Genomic DNA, 17,994 nt, shown 5'->3' on the forward strand with positions numbered 1-17,994 from the left:
TGACCAGCTCGGCAAGCTTTGGCGAGCTTGCCGGAGCCTCGTTGGGCCATCGCGAGGCTCGACCTCGCCAGATTTGGGCGAGGCCGAGCCTCATTGGTGGCCTTGGTGGCTAGGTGAGCCTTGCACCGCTTGGGCGAGGTCGGCCTTGCCCTGGCCTGGCGAGGCCCGGCCTCATGTTGACCAGCGAGGCTCGGCCTTGCCCAGCCTAGGTGAGGCCGAGCCTCGCTGTGGCTCGTTGTCTTCGGGGGCCGGCGACGCTCCGGCAAGGTTGTCGGCCCTCGTCGGCCGGTCGTTGGCACCGGCCATGGCTAAGGCCGGTGATCGGCAAAAGGAAGAGGAAGAAGAAGAAGAAAAAAAGAAATGGAAGAAAAAAAAGAAGAGAAAAATTATTTCTTGGAATTGTTTCGGGAACAAGAAATAACTTTTTCTACTTTTTGTTTTTGTTTCAAATCTATTCCTGGGAATAAAAAAATTATTTTTTATTATGGGAACAAAAGTTTTACCAAACGCGTTTATTATTTTTTTTGTTCCTCGGAACAAAAAAACAAAAAATTTTGTTCTAGGGAATAGAAACAAAAATAAACAAATAGGCCCTAGAAATACTCCCACTTGTATCGGGCCAAGCCCCACGTGCCTTGCTAGTGGTTGTCATGCCCTGAACCTCAAGCGTGCACACATCCCTTAGTGGTCGACTAAATTGCGATGTCCCATGATGCATTGCCGACCTTTTCATTTTATGCACATGTGAAAACGAACTCATAAACCCAGACAATAATCAAATTCATGTGATAGAAAAGCAGGACAACCAATTTCTCAAATCACGCTGTATATACAAATCAAGTTAGTACTACAAGCCTGTACCCTATGGTTTGCCCTAAAAGAACTATCGGAAAACCTCTACTTCGGATCCCTCCGACTCTGGCTCTGGATCCTCCATGCTACGGCCCTGAAAAATGGTAATTCACGACGGGGTGAGAGAAAAATCTTAGCGAGTTAAACCCTAAGCTCCGACTAAGGCGAGAATTCACTCAAAGGCGTCCTAAACATGTGCCATCCAGAACTTATCTCGCTTGGGCGAGTCCTTGCACATTAGTACATCTAATATGCACTCATAAACGCAGCATGTGTAATTAGCAATTGGAACACTTCAAAACACTCATTGAATATTCACAGAAGTCCCAATTATAGGGCCAAATTATTATGACAAGTCCCATTATGTGCCACCCAATTTCGTTCCATAATCAGATGCAGATAACTCATATCGGTGGTTCAATCTACACCCAATATTCACTCTCAATATCCAACTCTACCTTCCAACTCAATATTCAAACTCAACATCCCAACTCAATATTCTGACTCCACATTCCAACTCAATACTCAATATCAGACTCAAGGTTCTAGAGGTGCCCCTCCCACGAAGTTCCGATATCGTGTGGCACTTAGTCCTTGACAACAATCAGCCATAGTACAAGGTACTAGAGGTGGCTCCCACGAAGTTACACTGTCATGTAGCACTTAGTTTTTGACCACAATAAGCAATAATACAAAGTACTAGAGGTGGCTCCCACGAAGTCATGCTGTTGTGTAGTACTTAGTTCTTTACTACGATAAGCAATGATACACGGTTTAGAGGTGGTGCATACGGAGTTTCATTATCGTGCACACTTAGTCCTTTACCTGCTCACAACCATTCGGTTTTCTCAACACATCTCATTATTTTTCAATAGTCGCCACATAAAGCAATAACAATAAACCACGACCATGGCACAACCATTTGCGCATCATCACGCATAACTTCTAAGCATATCACAAAGCAACCACATCACCAAATAGGCATGGTTTAGCAAGCATAAAATCAAGAACAATCACCAAAACTACTATCGGTCCTAATTGGCAGAAACGGTCCACTTGCGCGTCTCTGAGTTTAAATCCAGAAATCTAATCAAACAAGTTTGAAAAATTCCCAAATTTGAATATATTGTAAATGACACATAAATGAACATTTTTCATGAGACACCTTAACCTAGATCCTTCTAGATTAAGCCTAGTAAATCGCTCAATCCAGTACAAAAAACTGAGTCTGTTTCTAGAAAGTCTATTTTTTGAAATCAGTTTGGTTCGAGGTTCAAAACTTGTTCATTTGATCTGAAATTTGATTATGTTGAACGAAAAGATGTGAAAAACAACTTTTGTGAAGAAACCATTTCAAAATTCGAACCCTAAGAGTTAATAAAAATTCCCGGAATCCCAAAAGATCACTAGTTCTAGCAAAAACAGAGGTTCTGTTTTCAAATGACGAAGCCGATATCTCATTCTTTTAAATCCCTAAAAATCTTGAGTAAGATGTCTAAAACATTTCTCAAGAAGAAATCGACTTCAAAATCTTAACACATTTCGATCCATAAAAATTGCAAACGGCTAGGGTCTAGAAATTAGAACTGAAGAAAGTCCACTGAATTGGACTAATCCAACCTTATTAGTTCTAATCTTACCAATTAGATCAACACTAATACATATTAAGGCTAATCTAAACATTCTAGATTAGCATTAATCCATCTTAAGGCTAATTTCACTTAGTACTAATCTAACTAAGATAATTAACACTAAACTAACCTCCTAAGTGCAATTAATATCACGCCCTGATCCTCCGAGTGCGCGCCCATCCCTCCTTGGTTGATTAATAGCAACATCCTAGGACGCGTCGCCGACCCATTCTTTTTAAAGTGCATGCAGAAATAGATAATAATCCACAGACAACAATCAAATGGGATAGAAAAGTAGAGCCTCAAATTTTTCAAACCAAAACAAACCCTCTTATAAACAACTGGGTTCATATACAAGATCAGGTTGTTTATAAAAATGTCGGCTTAACAAAAAAGGAACTACCCTAACACCCACTAGTCAGACCCGTTTGCCGATTCTTCAGCCTCCACCTTCTAAACCCTAGGCTTCCAATCCTCCACGACCGCCATCTAGGAACCTGAAATTGTTATCCCACAACGGGGTGAGACGACGTCTCAGCAAGTTCTACTCCTTAAGACTCGATTAGGAAGAAAATACGTCCAAAGGGCTGCCTAAGTACAATCACGAGTCAGAGGGCTTACCTTGGCATCGGTTTCTTTCTGTAAGTCAGTTTAATTCATAATTATTGACAAACCACATAATCCAATCAATTCAGATCGACTCAGTGATCAATCGACCCAGTCGATTACATGTCATCGAGACCATTACATGGTCATTCAAACTATTCATTCTCGACTCTTGATCACGGCCCTATAGGCATAATCTGGGTTAAGTGGTCATCACGGCCCCACTGGCATAATTTATACTTAGTGAAATCACGACCCCACTCGACAAATTTATACTTAGTGGTAATCATGGCCCCACTCGGTAAATTTAGACTTAGTGGTAATCACGGTTCCACTCGGCAATTTCAGACTTAGTGGAATCACAGCCCCACTCGGCAATTTCAGACTTAGTGGAATCACAGCCCCACTCGGCAATTTTAGACTTAGTGGAATCACGGCCCCACGGCCCCACTCGGCATAACCATACTCCAGTGGTTCTCTTGATTTTGTTCACAGTCTCACACGGCAATTTTTCAATCAATTGTACAATCCAGCATTTAGTTGCATAATCCAACTAATTTACAACTACCACGCAATTACACAAATCATCACTTAGTTTCACAAAACAACAATCAATTACAAAAACTAAACACATCATTGCGATCGGCTCGAAATTCTATCGAGCAACTCTTTCAATATAATTTTCGGAAAATATTAATTAATTAATAATTAAATAAATTCCGAAAATTATTTTAATTTAAATAATAAATAATATAATTTAAATAATATTTAATTTAAATAAATAATTAAGTAATTAAAATAATTAATTAAAGTCTAAGCATGATTAACATTAATCTAATTACATAATTAGACTAATTAATCCAACCATTAATCTAATCATGCACATAATCTAACTAACATTTAACTAAGCTAATCTAACCACATAAATATACTTAGACTATCTAAACACCCCTTAAGCATAATTAACCTTCTAAGCGAGGATTAGTGAGTAAACTCATCGGTTTAGCGTTCTGGTGAGTCCACGGCGAAGACAATGCCAAGGCGAGCGATAAACCTCAAGGCGACGACACCAAACAAGGCCGGGAAGGGCTTGAAAGCGGGCCACGGAGTCTCCAAAACCTTGCTGGTTGCTGCTTCTGTTCTTGGTTGAATCGGAAAGGAAAACCAGCGGCTAAATAGCGTGGAAACGAGCCGATCAAAGCTCCGGCGAGCGGGTGGTTGGCAACCGGCAGCTCTTGGTGGTCTTGGGGGTCTTGTAGGTGGATAGGACGGGCAAAGGAAGGGTTGGAATGGGAGGAAAATGAAGAAAAAAAGCAAAATAGTGCGGGCGGGTAGGGGACCAACGGACCGGCGACCGCGGCTTGCGGTGGCTGTACAGGACGGCCGACGGCTCTGTTGGGGGCGAGGTCAGGCTAGTTGGAACGGCCTGGATGTCCTCTTCACGGCGATGGGTGGCTCGTTCACTGATTCATCCGGAAAGTCGACATTTTACTCAGATATTTGGCGAAAGGTCGGCTTGAGCAAAAACTGGAACTAGGGAAAACAGGGGAGGAAAATGGTCCGACGGTGGTTGTGTGGGCGTGCGACGGCCAAGGGGGATGAGCTGCGGTTTTCCTCTGGTTTTCTCAAGGTCTCATGGCTCCTCAACCATGGAGAAAGCCACAAAACAAGGAAGAAGAAGTTGCTGAAGAGGGGGCTCCCCTTGGTGGCCTCCATGCTTGCTACACTTGTCAAAACCTCCTCACTCTTGCCCTCACCATGACTTCACATGACCTCAGCCATTCTCTCTCCTCAAACTTCCTCCACAACCTTGCCAATAGGTGCAAAATGTCCCTCCCCCCATGGCATACGAATTTTAGACATTTGTACATCCAATCCTTCAATCCTCTTCCAAATAAATCCAATTGAGTGCAAATTGAAGTCCATAAAATCCACCAATGTAACCACACTTAAATCCACTTTTTTTCTTGACCATAGAACCGTTTTGGATCCCAAAAGTGCGACCAAAAGCAAGTCTACCAATTTTCCCGAACCAAATTAACCATACTTTGATTTTTCGCCGAAAAACTCGGTTTGTAGAAAAATCTTCTGAAGATGAGTCGATGTTCCTAAAATGAATTGTGACTTGACAAAACTTCTAATTTTTGTAATTGGGTTCAATTTCACGGTTAATTTCAATCTGGCGCGATTTTAGCGTGTCTTAATCTACCGGGTAGCTTTTAGGAACTTTTCGTGCAATTGACCTGTGGTCGATTGTTTTTAAGCCACAGAGTGTATCTTCGACACATTGGTGACTCTCAGTTGTTGTAGAAATCTCGAGGTTTCAAATATGGACACAGGGTACCAAAACAACAAAGGAATCGATCTAGTACCAATCGACAAGAATTTTGCAATTAGGTGGAATCACCCACACTAAATTACTTGCCTTTGTCGAGTTGACCTATCTCCAGTCTCTAATTGGTCTGCGCCATAATGACCCTTACAGATCAAGACGGTCAGCGGTCGTTTCGGTCGAATTTTCAAGTCTATTGCGTTTAGATTCTTTAACGGCTTTACCGATAGACTAGTTATCTCGTGAGTAGCCAACTCGAGAAGAAAGCTATATGTGCGAAGATGAAATGCACAACTTATTCAATTGAAAACAGAATTGGAAAATCAGGATGTTACAATTAACAACTTAATCAAGGATTAGGGAGTTAACTCACTAGATTTGCGAGCCGATGAGTTCATGGCGATGGTGACGCAGAGGCAAGGAAGACTCAGGCCTAGAGCGAGGCTAAGGGAGGCTAGGAAAAGGCTCGAAAACAGCCCACAAGGCTCTCAGCCCAAAGCTGAGATTTGCTTCTGTTTTTGGGCTGGTGCAAGGGCTATGGTGGTTGGAACGGGCTAAGCTTGGGCTGGTTGGTCCGGCGAAGGGAGCTAGAGACGGTGGACAAGCGGCTTGGTTGACAGAGCTATGACGTGGGCGCAGAGAGGCTCGGGATGGTGGAGACGCACGGACGACGGCGTGCGAGCAGGACGGGTGCACGGGCGTGGTCGAGCGGCTTCGGTTGGCTCGGGTGGTGCTTGGACAAGCGAATGGCGGCATCGGCGGCTGCTACTGGCGTGGCTGGTCTTCTTTGCTAGTCTTGAGCTCTCAAACAATAACAATGGAGAAAGGTGAGGCAAGGAAGAAGAAGAAGAAGGTCTGCTAGTTGAAGGGGGCAACAACCCCTCAAAGTCTTCACAAATATCCTAAATACTCAAGTTCAAGACCCCACCAGCCCTTAGCCTTGACCAACAGCCCTTTTCCCTCCAAATCTTCCTCCACAAGCTTCAAAGGATGCTCCAAATGTTGCACCCCACCATGGCTACGAATTTTGAGGCATTTCCCTTCCATTTCAACTTCATTCTTCTTCAAAGCCATAATGCCAAGGAGGAAACCCACACTCAATTCCACCATTTTCCTCACCAAATAATCCAACTTGGATGCCAAAAGTGCACTAAAAAATGGGCCTCCGAATTTCCCGGTCCAATTTCGCCAAACTTTGATTTTTCGCCAAAATTTCGGATTCACCGAAAATTTTTTAGAGGATGAGTTGACGTTCCTAAAATAAATTGTGACATGACAGAACTTTCAATTTCTGAAATCGGGTTCAATTTCGTGGTTAATTTCAACCGAATACGATTTTAGCGTGACTAACCCACCATGTAGCTTTTAGGAATTCTTAGCGCATTTGACCCGTGGTCGATTATTTTCGATCCACATTGAATGTCACATCCTGAAAGTTGAGCCATTTGAGGGATAAATGAACATGAATTTCGTCAATGCATTGTTGGTTGATCTCACTCGGAATTGATCACTCCTGAGATACTGACCTTGAGAGGAAAGGCTAATGAGGGCACATAACACGTGCAATTTGACTTGGGAAAACGACTTGATCATGAGATTTGCGTGAGGACGATTCTGTAGATAGGCATGTCGATTTTCAGGGACGGCTAGAAGTCGATTGGCAGACAGAACATAATGGGACAACTGGTGATTTCATTTACTATTATCGAATCCGCGAACGACCCTATGTCGATTCTCAGAAATAGTGTACTTTGAAATAAGAATCTATTCTCCGCAATTTCATGTAGTCAAGGGCGTCCATGTTTCGAGATGTCTTGAACGTGGTTTGGCACGAGTCGATTACGCGCGAATCCTCGAAGCCACATGTCAGTCTGAGTTGTACCAAAATGGCATTAAGGCAAAATTGACTTGGCATGAGAATCCAAGAATGGACTTTGAATTTTCGGGAACGTCCGAGACGGACTTTTGGAAGATGCTACTTCGACAGCCATCAGTGCCGGTTAAGATGAGTTTTTGGGAAAAGGGATTTACGGACTGATGAAGCGAGCCTATGAGGACGGGGGCCGAGCAAGGCTAGTGTGGGTCTCATGCCCAATATGGGACAGCCACCATGGAAGGCCCGAGACAAGCAAGTGAGCTCATTGGACCCAACCAACCTATTTACCCTTCCAAGCCCATTGTCCAATCTTTAGCCATTTCAAGCCCAACCAATTCCCGAGCCCATTCCTATTCATTTCCAAGCCCATTTCTTAGGTCCACCCATCATTTTCAGTCCAAGGACAGAGTGGGAATTGTGCAAGGTAAAATGACCATTTTGCCCTTAGCTTTTGTGTGGATAAGGGCAAAGGAAGGGAGAGAAAGTGATGTCACTTGCTTGGGGACTTGAAGCAAGAATGTGAGGGCCTTAATGAGGCTTGACAACCAGCCCTCACATCACTCTCTCTTCCCCTCTTTAGCCCCAAACCGTCAACCTCTCTCTCTCCCCTTGTTTCTTCTTCTTCCTGTTTCTGCTCCAGCTGACCTTCTTGTGAAAACCCGAGTTGTTTGTTACCTTCCCGTGAGAATTAGCCTTCGTGCCACCCACCATTGTGCTTAGGACATCCAGTCCATACGGACGGTGGTGGATGCTTGCTGAATGGAGCCGTCGAGTGACTCGCCGGCCAACCGGAGAAATGCGGTCACCGTTCGTCGATTCGCCTGCCCGCCTGCATTGTTTTGTGATTTCAGCCATTTTCCTCTCATTTTGACCCTTCCTCCGCCCATCCCAACCACCAAAAAGTCCCCCTTGACCCTTAGGTGCCGCCAGTTGCCGGCCATCCACTCACCAGAGCTTCGACCAGCCCGTTCAACTCTATTTCTCCTCCGGCAGCCCAGTTTTTAGTGTTTCAGAGGGAAGCGGAGGTTGTGGCTGTTGTTTCAGTCCTGGGACCACCTTGGATCGCCATCGGTGAGGTCCCCATGCGTCGCCTTCGTCGTCGCCGCCACGTCTATGTCTCCGACTCGCTTAACGGGTGAGTTTAGCTCCTAAACCACCATTTAGTGCCTAAACTTGCTTATGGTTGATTTAGTTAGCTTTAATTCTAGTTTAAGAGGTTTAATTAAGTTTGATTAGCCCAAAGATAGGTGGTTAGAAAGATGGTTAAGATTAGTTTAGGCTAATCTTGCTTTTTGCTAATTAATTGTGGTTTGTGTTTAATTAAGCATGTTTTGCCTTAATTAATTATTTGTTTGTTTTAAATAATGTTTTGTTTAATTTCTGAATTTAATTTATTAAATATTGAATTATGAAATTTCACTGTTCATAGTGCATTGTTCACGTACACTGTTCATGCGGTACTATTCACGCACACTGTTCACCTGAGAGTGAAAAGTTGTCTAATTTCATGTGCTTTGATCTTGAGATGTGAATGGGATGTGTCATTGCATGGACATCCGCATGAATTGTATGATTTTCATAAAAAAAGAGAAAAATGATTTGTCCGAGGGACATCGAAAATGGACCGCTTTTATGAGAAAAGGGTTTGAGGTTGTATATGCAAGCATGTGTGCATTGACTAATGCAAAGATAATAAGTGAGTTATGATGGTGTGCTTGTGTGATCACTAAATTGAACCTACCGCCCCGACAGGAGTTTGGGGGGTGATAGTGTAATACCCGCCGCCCTGGCAGGAGTCCCGAAGGTGATAGTGAAACACTCGCCGCCCCGACAAGAGTTCGGGGGGTGACAGTCCCATTTATTGGAGACACCGACAGAGGTTCGGTTGTGGCAATACCTATCGCCCCGGCAGGAGTCTGAGGGGTGATAGTTGAAATACCCGCCGCCCCGACAGGAGTTTGGGGGGAGGGGTGGTGATAGTGCAATACCCGCCGCCTCGGCGGGAGTCCAAGGGGCGATAGTTGAAATACCCGCTGCCCCGGCAGGAGTCTGGGGGGTGATAGTTGAAATACCCGCCACCCTAGCAGGAGTCCGGGGGGTGATAGTAATAATCGGACCACGTGTGGATGCAAGTGCATATGAGAAGCATTGCATCATTGGTTCCGATTATGCATGAGATGATCACATTGTTTATGGCATGCACGCATGAATCGATAATGTTCAGAGTGTGGCAATGGTTAGGTGAGATTGCTTGTGATGCGACTCGTGTGATTGATGAATTGCATCATCTAATGGCCATGTGCATTGCGTGCATTGTGCTGAGATATAACGTATAGGGTATGGCATATTGGGTAAGGTTGCATGCGAACTAACTATTTGATTGTTGGTTGACCCGGCTATTTATCTTTTGTGGGTTGTTGGTTGTTGTTTGCTTGAGGGGTGGTTTTGAAGAGATACCCCGAGTTGAGTTGTTGTTCTAACCAAAGCTTAGGGGGAGAACTCGCTGAGATTTTATTTCACTAGTTATTGTATAACTATTTTCAGGCCCTTAGAATGGTGCACCCGCCGATGCAGTGGAGAATCTTGCCCCCGCTCCACCAGTGATTGACCTGACGGAGCCTGAGTTCAATGGGTCCAAGTAATAGGCGTGCCAAACCCGAGGGTTCCTTTTGTGTAGTTGGATTAGCCTAGCTTAGTTTCCTTTTTGGTCTAGCTTAGAGGATGGATTAGCCCCTCTGGTGGGCTTGTAATTTTGGAAACAATCCTCTGTAGGTTAATCCATTAAAGTTGTATAAGCGAGTAGTCGCTTTTGTTCTTTCTATTCATCCCTCTATCCCTGTTTGATTGTTTGATTGTCTGTTGGACCGGGATGGCTCATCTTTGCTTGCGCATAATGAAAGATTAAAATGAATGGTCGTTGACGAGTCTTGGGACGTCGCTTTCTATTGACTTGTGAGGTAGGGGTTGTTGAGCGCTCGGGGTTCGAGGCGTGACATTGTGCATCCTCGACTCACAGGCGACTCTCGGTTGTCGTGAAAATCTCGAGATTTCAAATACGTACAGGGTAAAGAAACGACAGAAAAATCGGTTTAGTGCTGTTTGACACGAATTTTGCAATTAGATGGAATCACCCACAATTTAATTACATGCCTCTATCGAATCGACCTATCTTTGGTCTCTAGTCGATTTTAACGGTGTCGTATTGACCCTTGTAGATTAGCACGGTTGAGTAGTCGATTTTTGATCGAATTCTCAAGTCTATTTCGTTTAGATTCCTTAACGGTTTCGTCTGATAGGCTAGTTATAAAAAGGCCATAGGCGCATCGATGAAAAGCCCATTTTATTTAGTTGAAAGTAGGGTTGAAAATCAGGATGTCGCATTGGTTGTTAGAAAACTTCAAATTTATGTTTTCTCAAAGTTGCAGAATTTGCATTTGGACTTTAACGTGGGAATTGAAAGGTGAAGCGTGAAATTAGGGAAGAAGAAACTGGAGGTTTTCTTGTTGGTTTTCGCGTGGAGGATAATCTGGTCTCCACTCAATACGCTCAATAGCCCAGTACTCACATCACGACTTGCTTTGCGAACTTCCAAAGGCTTGTTGGTCGTTTGCAACTTAACGTCATTGGAGGAAATGTCTGGTAGTGGGGTAGTGCTTAAACTTTGAAGGGAAAGAAAGAAAGGAGGTAGATAAAAATTGCGAAGGACAAAATACGATCTATTCAACTTGCTTATTTATACGGAATTTAAATCTACCGTCCCTATTTCTGCAATCTCTAATGAAGAGAGAATTCTCTTTGACCAATCTCCGGTTGGTGTTGTGTACATGTAGGCCATATCTAATTAAACTCAGGTTCTTCAAACATATAAGAAAATGTAATCGAAAAAATGGTAGCATACCGGGTCCACACCCTCTCCACTCCATCTCTTTCCCCCTCGCCGTCTCCACCATGTTGCTGCCGCATCGTAACCGCGGAGTCACTGTTCTCTGCAAGCTCCAATTCTCCTCTGGTGGCTCGGTCTTCAAATTGAGATAAATCCGAGGTCATCGATGTCAGGGATAATAGGGTGGTCAACCCACCTGGTCTAGACACCATAAAACAAAGTTCAACCTTATAACATTGAGGTCGATCTGAGGTTGACCTAATATGGTACTCCTTCGGTGACTCAACTTCACTTGAGGTCAATCTGAGGTTATCGATGTTTGGCATAAGAGGATCAATAGTGAAGTAGAAGCGATGAAGACATTGACGGTATGGTGGGCTAGCGATGGTGGCGGTGGCTGAGGAAGGTGTAGTGGCATGGACGGATCGGCATTGACAGGAGACTTTCAGAGAAAGAGAGAGAGCGTTTTTTTTTCTTTTTTTTTTAATGAAAAGTTCAACACGTCGACGACTGTGAAGAGAATTTTCTATAAGCAGCCCTATTTACCCTCGATTCGATGTGTTGGGAATAACGGATCCCCAAAAACTAGATTCGACACCGAATCGAACCCCTAAATCAATGCGGAAGACGAAGCCCGGGAAAACACGCATCACCGATCATAAAGCACACCACGGATTCGAGCGTACCTTGTTAGCCACAGATTAAACACCAACGCCGACAAGAGGAAGAGAAACGGTCTGTTCGATCCGATTAAGCAATGAAGGAAGAACAAATTGCCGAAGCCTTCTTGTTTCTTCTTTTTCTTTTTGAGAGAGAGAGTGAGTGGGAGAAAGGAAGCGTACGTACGATTGTTCCAACAGGTGTTATGTCTCTCTCTCTCCTCCCTTTTATACCTATCTCCTTCCACGGGCCCTATTCCCGTGGGCCGGGCTTGGGGCCCAACTTGGGCGGATGGGCCTTAAGCCTAATACCAATAAAGCCTTCATCTCCCACTCGCACATGGTGGGCGAACAGTATTCTCTTTACCTCTTTTCAACATTCATACCGGTGAATAATCCGTGCGACCAGCATACTTTGAGAGCTCGTTGCTATACATCGTTAGGAATATATAGCAGCTCATAATGGGCGTCACACTCCGCGTAGATTTAGTATGCAGTACCTTAGATCGATCGATCACATTTATATCTCTCTTGATCTCTTTCAAACAATGATATATTGTATTCACAATTATGATTATCATAAAAACAGTCATAATTGGTTAACCGGTGAATACAAAACTACAATGTGATTCTCCAAAATCGATCTTCCTCTTTCCTTCAAACTCTCAATTTCAGTCCAGCTTGCTTTTCTAGAAATGCCCCATTAGATCGAATCACTCATGATCATTGGCAACATCCTAAGATAGCAAACACTAAATAGAAATCTCGAGAATAAGTAAGAGTCATGAGGGGACTAAGAAATTGAGGAACTCTCTTCCTCAAGAGTCTCACACGACATAAAAGTTGAGATCAAACTTTTGCCACTCTTATTGGTCGTCTCATGCATACGTAGTATGAAATACGTATTACGGTATTAACTCCTTTCCCATGGAGCGTATGTCTACATCTTTCAATACCGTACAGATGATAGTTCAGACATACCTAATGTCTAACTTGAGTTCACGTCTCTACTCATTCACAAAATTCATCGAACTCACATCGGCATCATAGACGAGATAAAGTAAAATATGTGGGGTATTTTACTCTCGGACATAGTAAGTATTATGTCCTCATCTTAACACCTGATTAAGGCGACATACGTGTTTTAAGCTTGAGCTCTCGATTATCACCTAGATAATAAGCTTAAAAACAGTCTCATCTCTATTTATCACACAAGAAATAGAGGCGATTACCCGTGTGAGTGGGCTAATCTCATATCTGTCCGACATACTTTCCCAACTAAATGTAATGCACTAAGCATTAAGATGCATAAAGATCAAACAAAGATTCATAGGCATTAATGATGAAAAACACAAATTCATCAAATTGTGAACACTTAGGGAAATTACAATATTTAGTACATCAGCCTCTACGCAATCCTAGAGATTTCATATAGCCACAAAACACATCTCTAGGTATTGGCTTTGTCATAGGATCTGCTACCATTCTATGCGTAGTATGTACTATAAGTTCACATCTTTTCGTGCAACCATATCTTTGACGAAATTATACTTGGTATCTATATGTTTGGTCTTGCCATGATATTTTGGATCTTTGGTGTACACTTTTGCTGCTTGGCTATCACAGTTAACCAACAATGAATCTGCAGCACTTCCAATAACACCTAAATGATCCAAAAAATATCTTAAGCCAAACACCTTTTTATACTGCTGCTGATAATGCCACGAACTCAACTTACATCGTGAACAAGGCTATACACTTTTGTTTCTTACTGCTCCAACATATGGTGCCATTATTCGGTAAGAAAACAAACCCGAGAGATAGATTTTCTTTCATCTAAATTTCCTTCCTAATCGGTATCAAAATAGCCTTTGAGTCGCGAGATCCTTTCCTTAATAACTCAGCATATAATCAGCAGTTCCCTTTAGATACCATAGTATTCTTTTAACGGCTTTTCAACGTGCTTGACCTGGATTGGATTGGTATCTACTCACCATTCCAACTACATAACATATGTCAGGTCTTGTACACATTATAGCATACATCAAGCTCCCAACAGAACTAGCATAAGGAACATGTTTCATTTGTTCCTTCTCTTGTGGAGTCCTTGGACACAGTTTATGGCTCAATCCTTTACCTTTTGCAATAGGAGTGTCTATGGGTTTACAATCCCATATCCTTCAATTCAAAATTGGAAGACAACCAACTTTTGACAGTATTAACAAACTCCATATTACTTCCGGCAATTAGTATATCATCAACATATAATGATATGATCACAAATTGATCTTAGGATCTTTTGATATATACACAATGATCCTTATCTATCATTGTAAAGTCATATGCCATTATGGCATTATGAAAACGTAAATACCATTGTCTTGACGATGCTTAAGGCCATATATCGACCCCCAAAGTCGACATACCTTTTCTTCTTGACCTTTCACTATGAAACCAACAGGTTGTTCCATATATATTTCTTCCTCTAATTCTCCATTGAGGAAAGCAGTCTTTACATCCATATGATGTAACTCAAGATCCATACTAACCATTATTGCCAGAATAATGCGAATCTAGGTAAATCTTACTACATGAGAAAATGTATCTTAATAATCAATTCCTTCTTGTTGATTATACCTCTTCGCCACAAGGCGAGCCTTATGCCTTTCTATCGAGCCATAAACTTTTCGCTTTATTTTGAGAACCCACTTGTTCCCAATAGCTTTGTGTCCTTTTGCAAGATCAACCAGTTCCCAGACTTTGTTTGATTTCATTGACTCCATTTCCTCTTTCATTGCATAAATCAATATTTCCTTATTAGGGCAATTCAGAGCCTCATTAATATTTCTTGGCTCATCCTCATCTTGTGGAGCAACCATAAAAGTTTCCCCTTCAATGTCAAAACGTCGACGGGGAATACTTTGGCGACTAGTTTGCCGTTTGGAAGATTGTACACTTAGCACATCATTTCCCATTATGCTCCCACTTGGATTAGATAATAATGATGTTGTCTCATCATGTGGTTGTAATTGAGAATGAGTTGAATTCAATTCATCACTTCTCATATTACTCCCACTTGGATGAACTCCATTAATATCATTATCTTGATCCAAGGTTTCAAATAGGAAGTAATATTCCCTTATTTCGCCCTTCTTAGGAAATTCATCCACTAAGAATGTGACATCCCGTGATTCAAAATTCAGTTATTCTCCCACTTTCCTGCTCACCTATGAACACATACCCTTTCGAGTGTTCGAAGTATCTCATTAAAATACTCTACTTTTATCTGGGACTCAATTTCCCAAACTTGTGAGAGAACATATGAGTATAGGTAGCATAACCCCATGGCTTAAGTAAACTTAAGTCCGGTTTCTACCTATCCATAACTCATATGGAGTGGAACTAACTGATTTGGAAGGCACCCGGTTAAGTATTTAGGCAGAGATTAACAACGCATCAAAAAAAAAAAAAAATGATATGTAAGTTAGCATACGCCATCATGGACCTAACCATTTCCGGTAGGGTTCGTTTCTTCTCTCTCGCAACACCATTTTGTTGAGGAGTATATGGAATAGACAATTGTATTTCTATTCCTTTTCACCACATAATTTTCTGAACTCATCGATAAATATTATCGACCTCGATCGGATCTAAATACTTTTATTTTCTTGTCTAATTGATTTTCAACCAAGTTCATAAACCTTTTGAAACAACTTATGCTTCAGATTTATGAGAAATCAAATAGACACATTCGAATCGAGTATAATCATCTATTAAAAGTGATGAAGTAAACAGTCACATGCCTTTCTCTCACATTCATTGAACCACAAACGTCATAATGGATTAAATGCAGAGGAACGTTAGCTCTTTTACCTTTTCCAAATGGTTTCCTTGTCGTTTTCCCTTCTAGGCAATGCTTACATATAAGCAAATCGACTTTTCAATATTGCCTAACAAGTCCTCTTTGGCTAGTCTTTTCATATGTTGTTGGCCCATATGACCAAGTCTAGCATGCCACCATATTCACATCATTATCATATAAAGTAGAAGACGTGAAATAAGGGAATAACATATTGACATCATCACAGTCAACATTTAGTACAATAAAACCATTCAGTAAGTGACCACAACCATAGTAGTTTGTATCTAAACACAAATCTACACATTTATTATGGAAGTTTATACCAAAACCAAGCTTAACCAACACTTAAGACAGACACTAAATTGCGACGAATCTCCAGAGCATGTAGAACATCAAGATGCGTCCACCATGCATGTTCAATTGGCGGTGCCAATCCCTTTAACTTCAGCTCGGAGTTATTTCCAATATAGACCACTTAGTTCCAGTTGGTATCGTCGGAATTCTACGAAGGATCCTCTATCCTTTGCTACATGGTCTGTCGCTCCTGAATCTACATTCCACAAAGGATTGGATTCAGCCTATAATGCAGAACTTGACACATAAGCAAAGTTCTCAAATGTATAAGAGGTGTATAAGTACTTTGGCTCACGACAGTCGCGAGCATAGTGACCTCTCTTGTCACAATTGTAACATCTCATCCTTGACATTTTCTTCACTTGAGGACGTTTTCCTCTCTCTTGTGTTGGTTAACTTTTGATCTCTTGCAATAAGGACTTGATCCTTTGCATTCCCACATATTGAACGAATCAATACGCTTGCGCTTAGAGCTCAAAGCCCTTTCTAAGCTAGAACCAGCATTGCAAATGTCTGTTTTTCGGCTCAAATGCCGTTAGGCTGTCTTCACTAGCTCAAGGTGGCGCACGACACCCTCAAGATCTTCCATAATATGGTCAAGAGCTTCTAGTGCTTCTTGCTTTTCCAGCACATATTGAATCTTCATATTCAATATTTCACAATTGTTGCCGTTCATATCAGCAATAACGTTCTTAGTTGCTGAAAACATCGATCTGAATACATCAGACATACATGCACGAATTATTAATGCCTATCATTTATGGATCCACTTTTACATAGACCCATCATATTAATGAATAATTTTAAGTAAGGCTTCAGAATCAAAAGGTCACTACGTTTCCAATCATCCTCCAAAAATCCTAACTTAAAACTATCATTAATATGATTATCATATGCAAAATCAATTCTATGAAGTTACAAAAACTTCTATAACTACCTGACTAACTACCCACAAAGAATCAGCGGTAATAGAAAGCAAATATTATCTAACATCCAATAAAATAACAGTGCTTTCACATAATACAACTATACATTACACTAAGCAATATATACAAAGAAAAATATCAACATGGAAAGAGATATTTACATCCATAAAAAAATCTCACAATTAATCTAAGAAATAATTAGGGAATGTCCCTTCTAATTTATTAGTCAAAATATCTGAGAAAATTGAAGGCACATTTGCCAACCATGGAAAAACTTTTGGAGAGTTTTCATTCCGCCACCAAGGCGCATTCACTGCGCCATGTGGTGCTCAATCTAAGGGTTGAAGTTTTGGCCAACTCAATCCTATAGTACTCTCTTACAAAAGCTTCCACTAGCTCCCTGTAATCCGGGACCACGTTGACCTCCCATAGCCGATCTAACACTGCTTGCCATTCAGGTGGAAGAGTGTTCATCAAAGCCGGCACCTTCTCAAAGTCCGGCATGAGATAACCGTTCCAGATGATTTCTTGTATCATCTGATTGACCTTGACCATGTGTGATACTAAATCACCATCAAGCCACCGATAATCAGCCTAACTCTTTCATCAGCCTTTTCAGTCTAGCTCTTCCTTCGTCCGTTCTTGGGATTGCGGGTATCCGTGCATCACACATCATAGTTCCCGCAACAAATGCGAACTAAAATGGATCACTTATAATCCATAATAAACAAAATGGAAAATACATAAATTTCCATGATTCATGCAACAAATGCAGAATAAAAATGGATTACCTACAACCCACACAGACATAATTGAAAAAAAGAAACAATTTTTTTATTTTTTATTTTTTTTTTTTTTTCCGGGTCAACGGTCAACGGTCAAAGTTAACGGTCAACGGTCGGTCAACGGGTCAACTGTCGGTCAACGGTCAACGGGTCGGGTCAACAGGCGCGCGGGTCGGAGGACCAATCGGACCGGACGGACCGGTCGGGTGAGCGTCGACGTCGGCCGCA

Source organism: Eucalyptus grandis, chromosome 6 (assembly GCF_016545825.1).
Source record: "Eucalyptus grandis isolate ANBG69807.140 chromosome 6, ASM1654582v1, whole genome shotgun sequence".
In the NCBI taxonomy this organism is placed as follows: domain Eukaryota; kingdom Viridiplantae; phylum Streptophyta; class Magnoliopsida; order Myrtales; family Myrtaceae; genus Eucalyptus; species Eucalyptus grandis.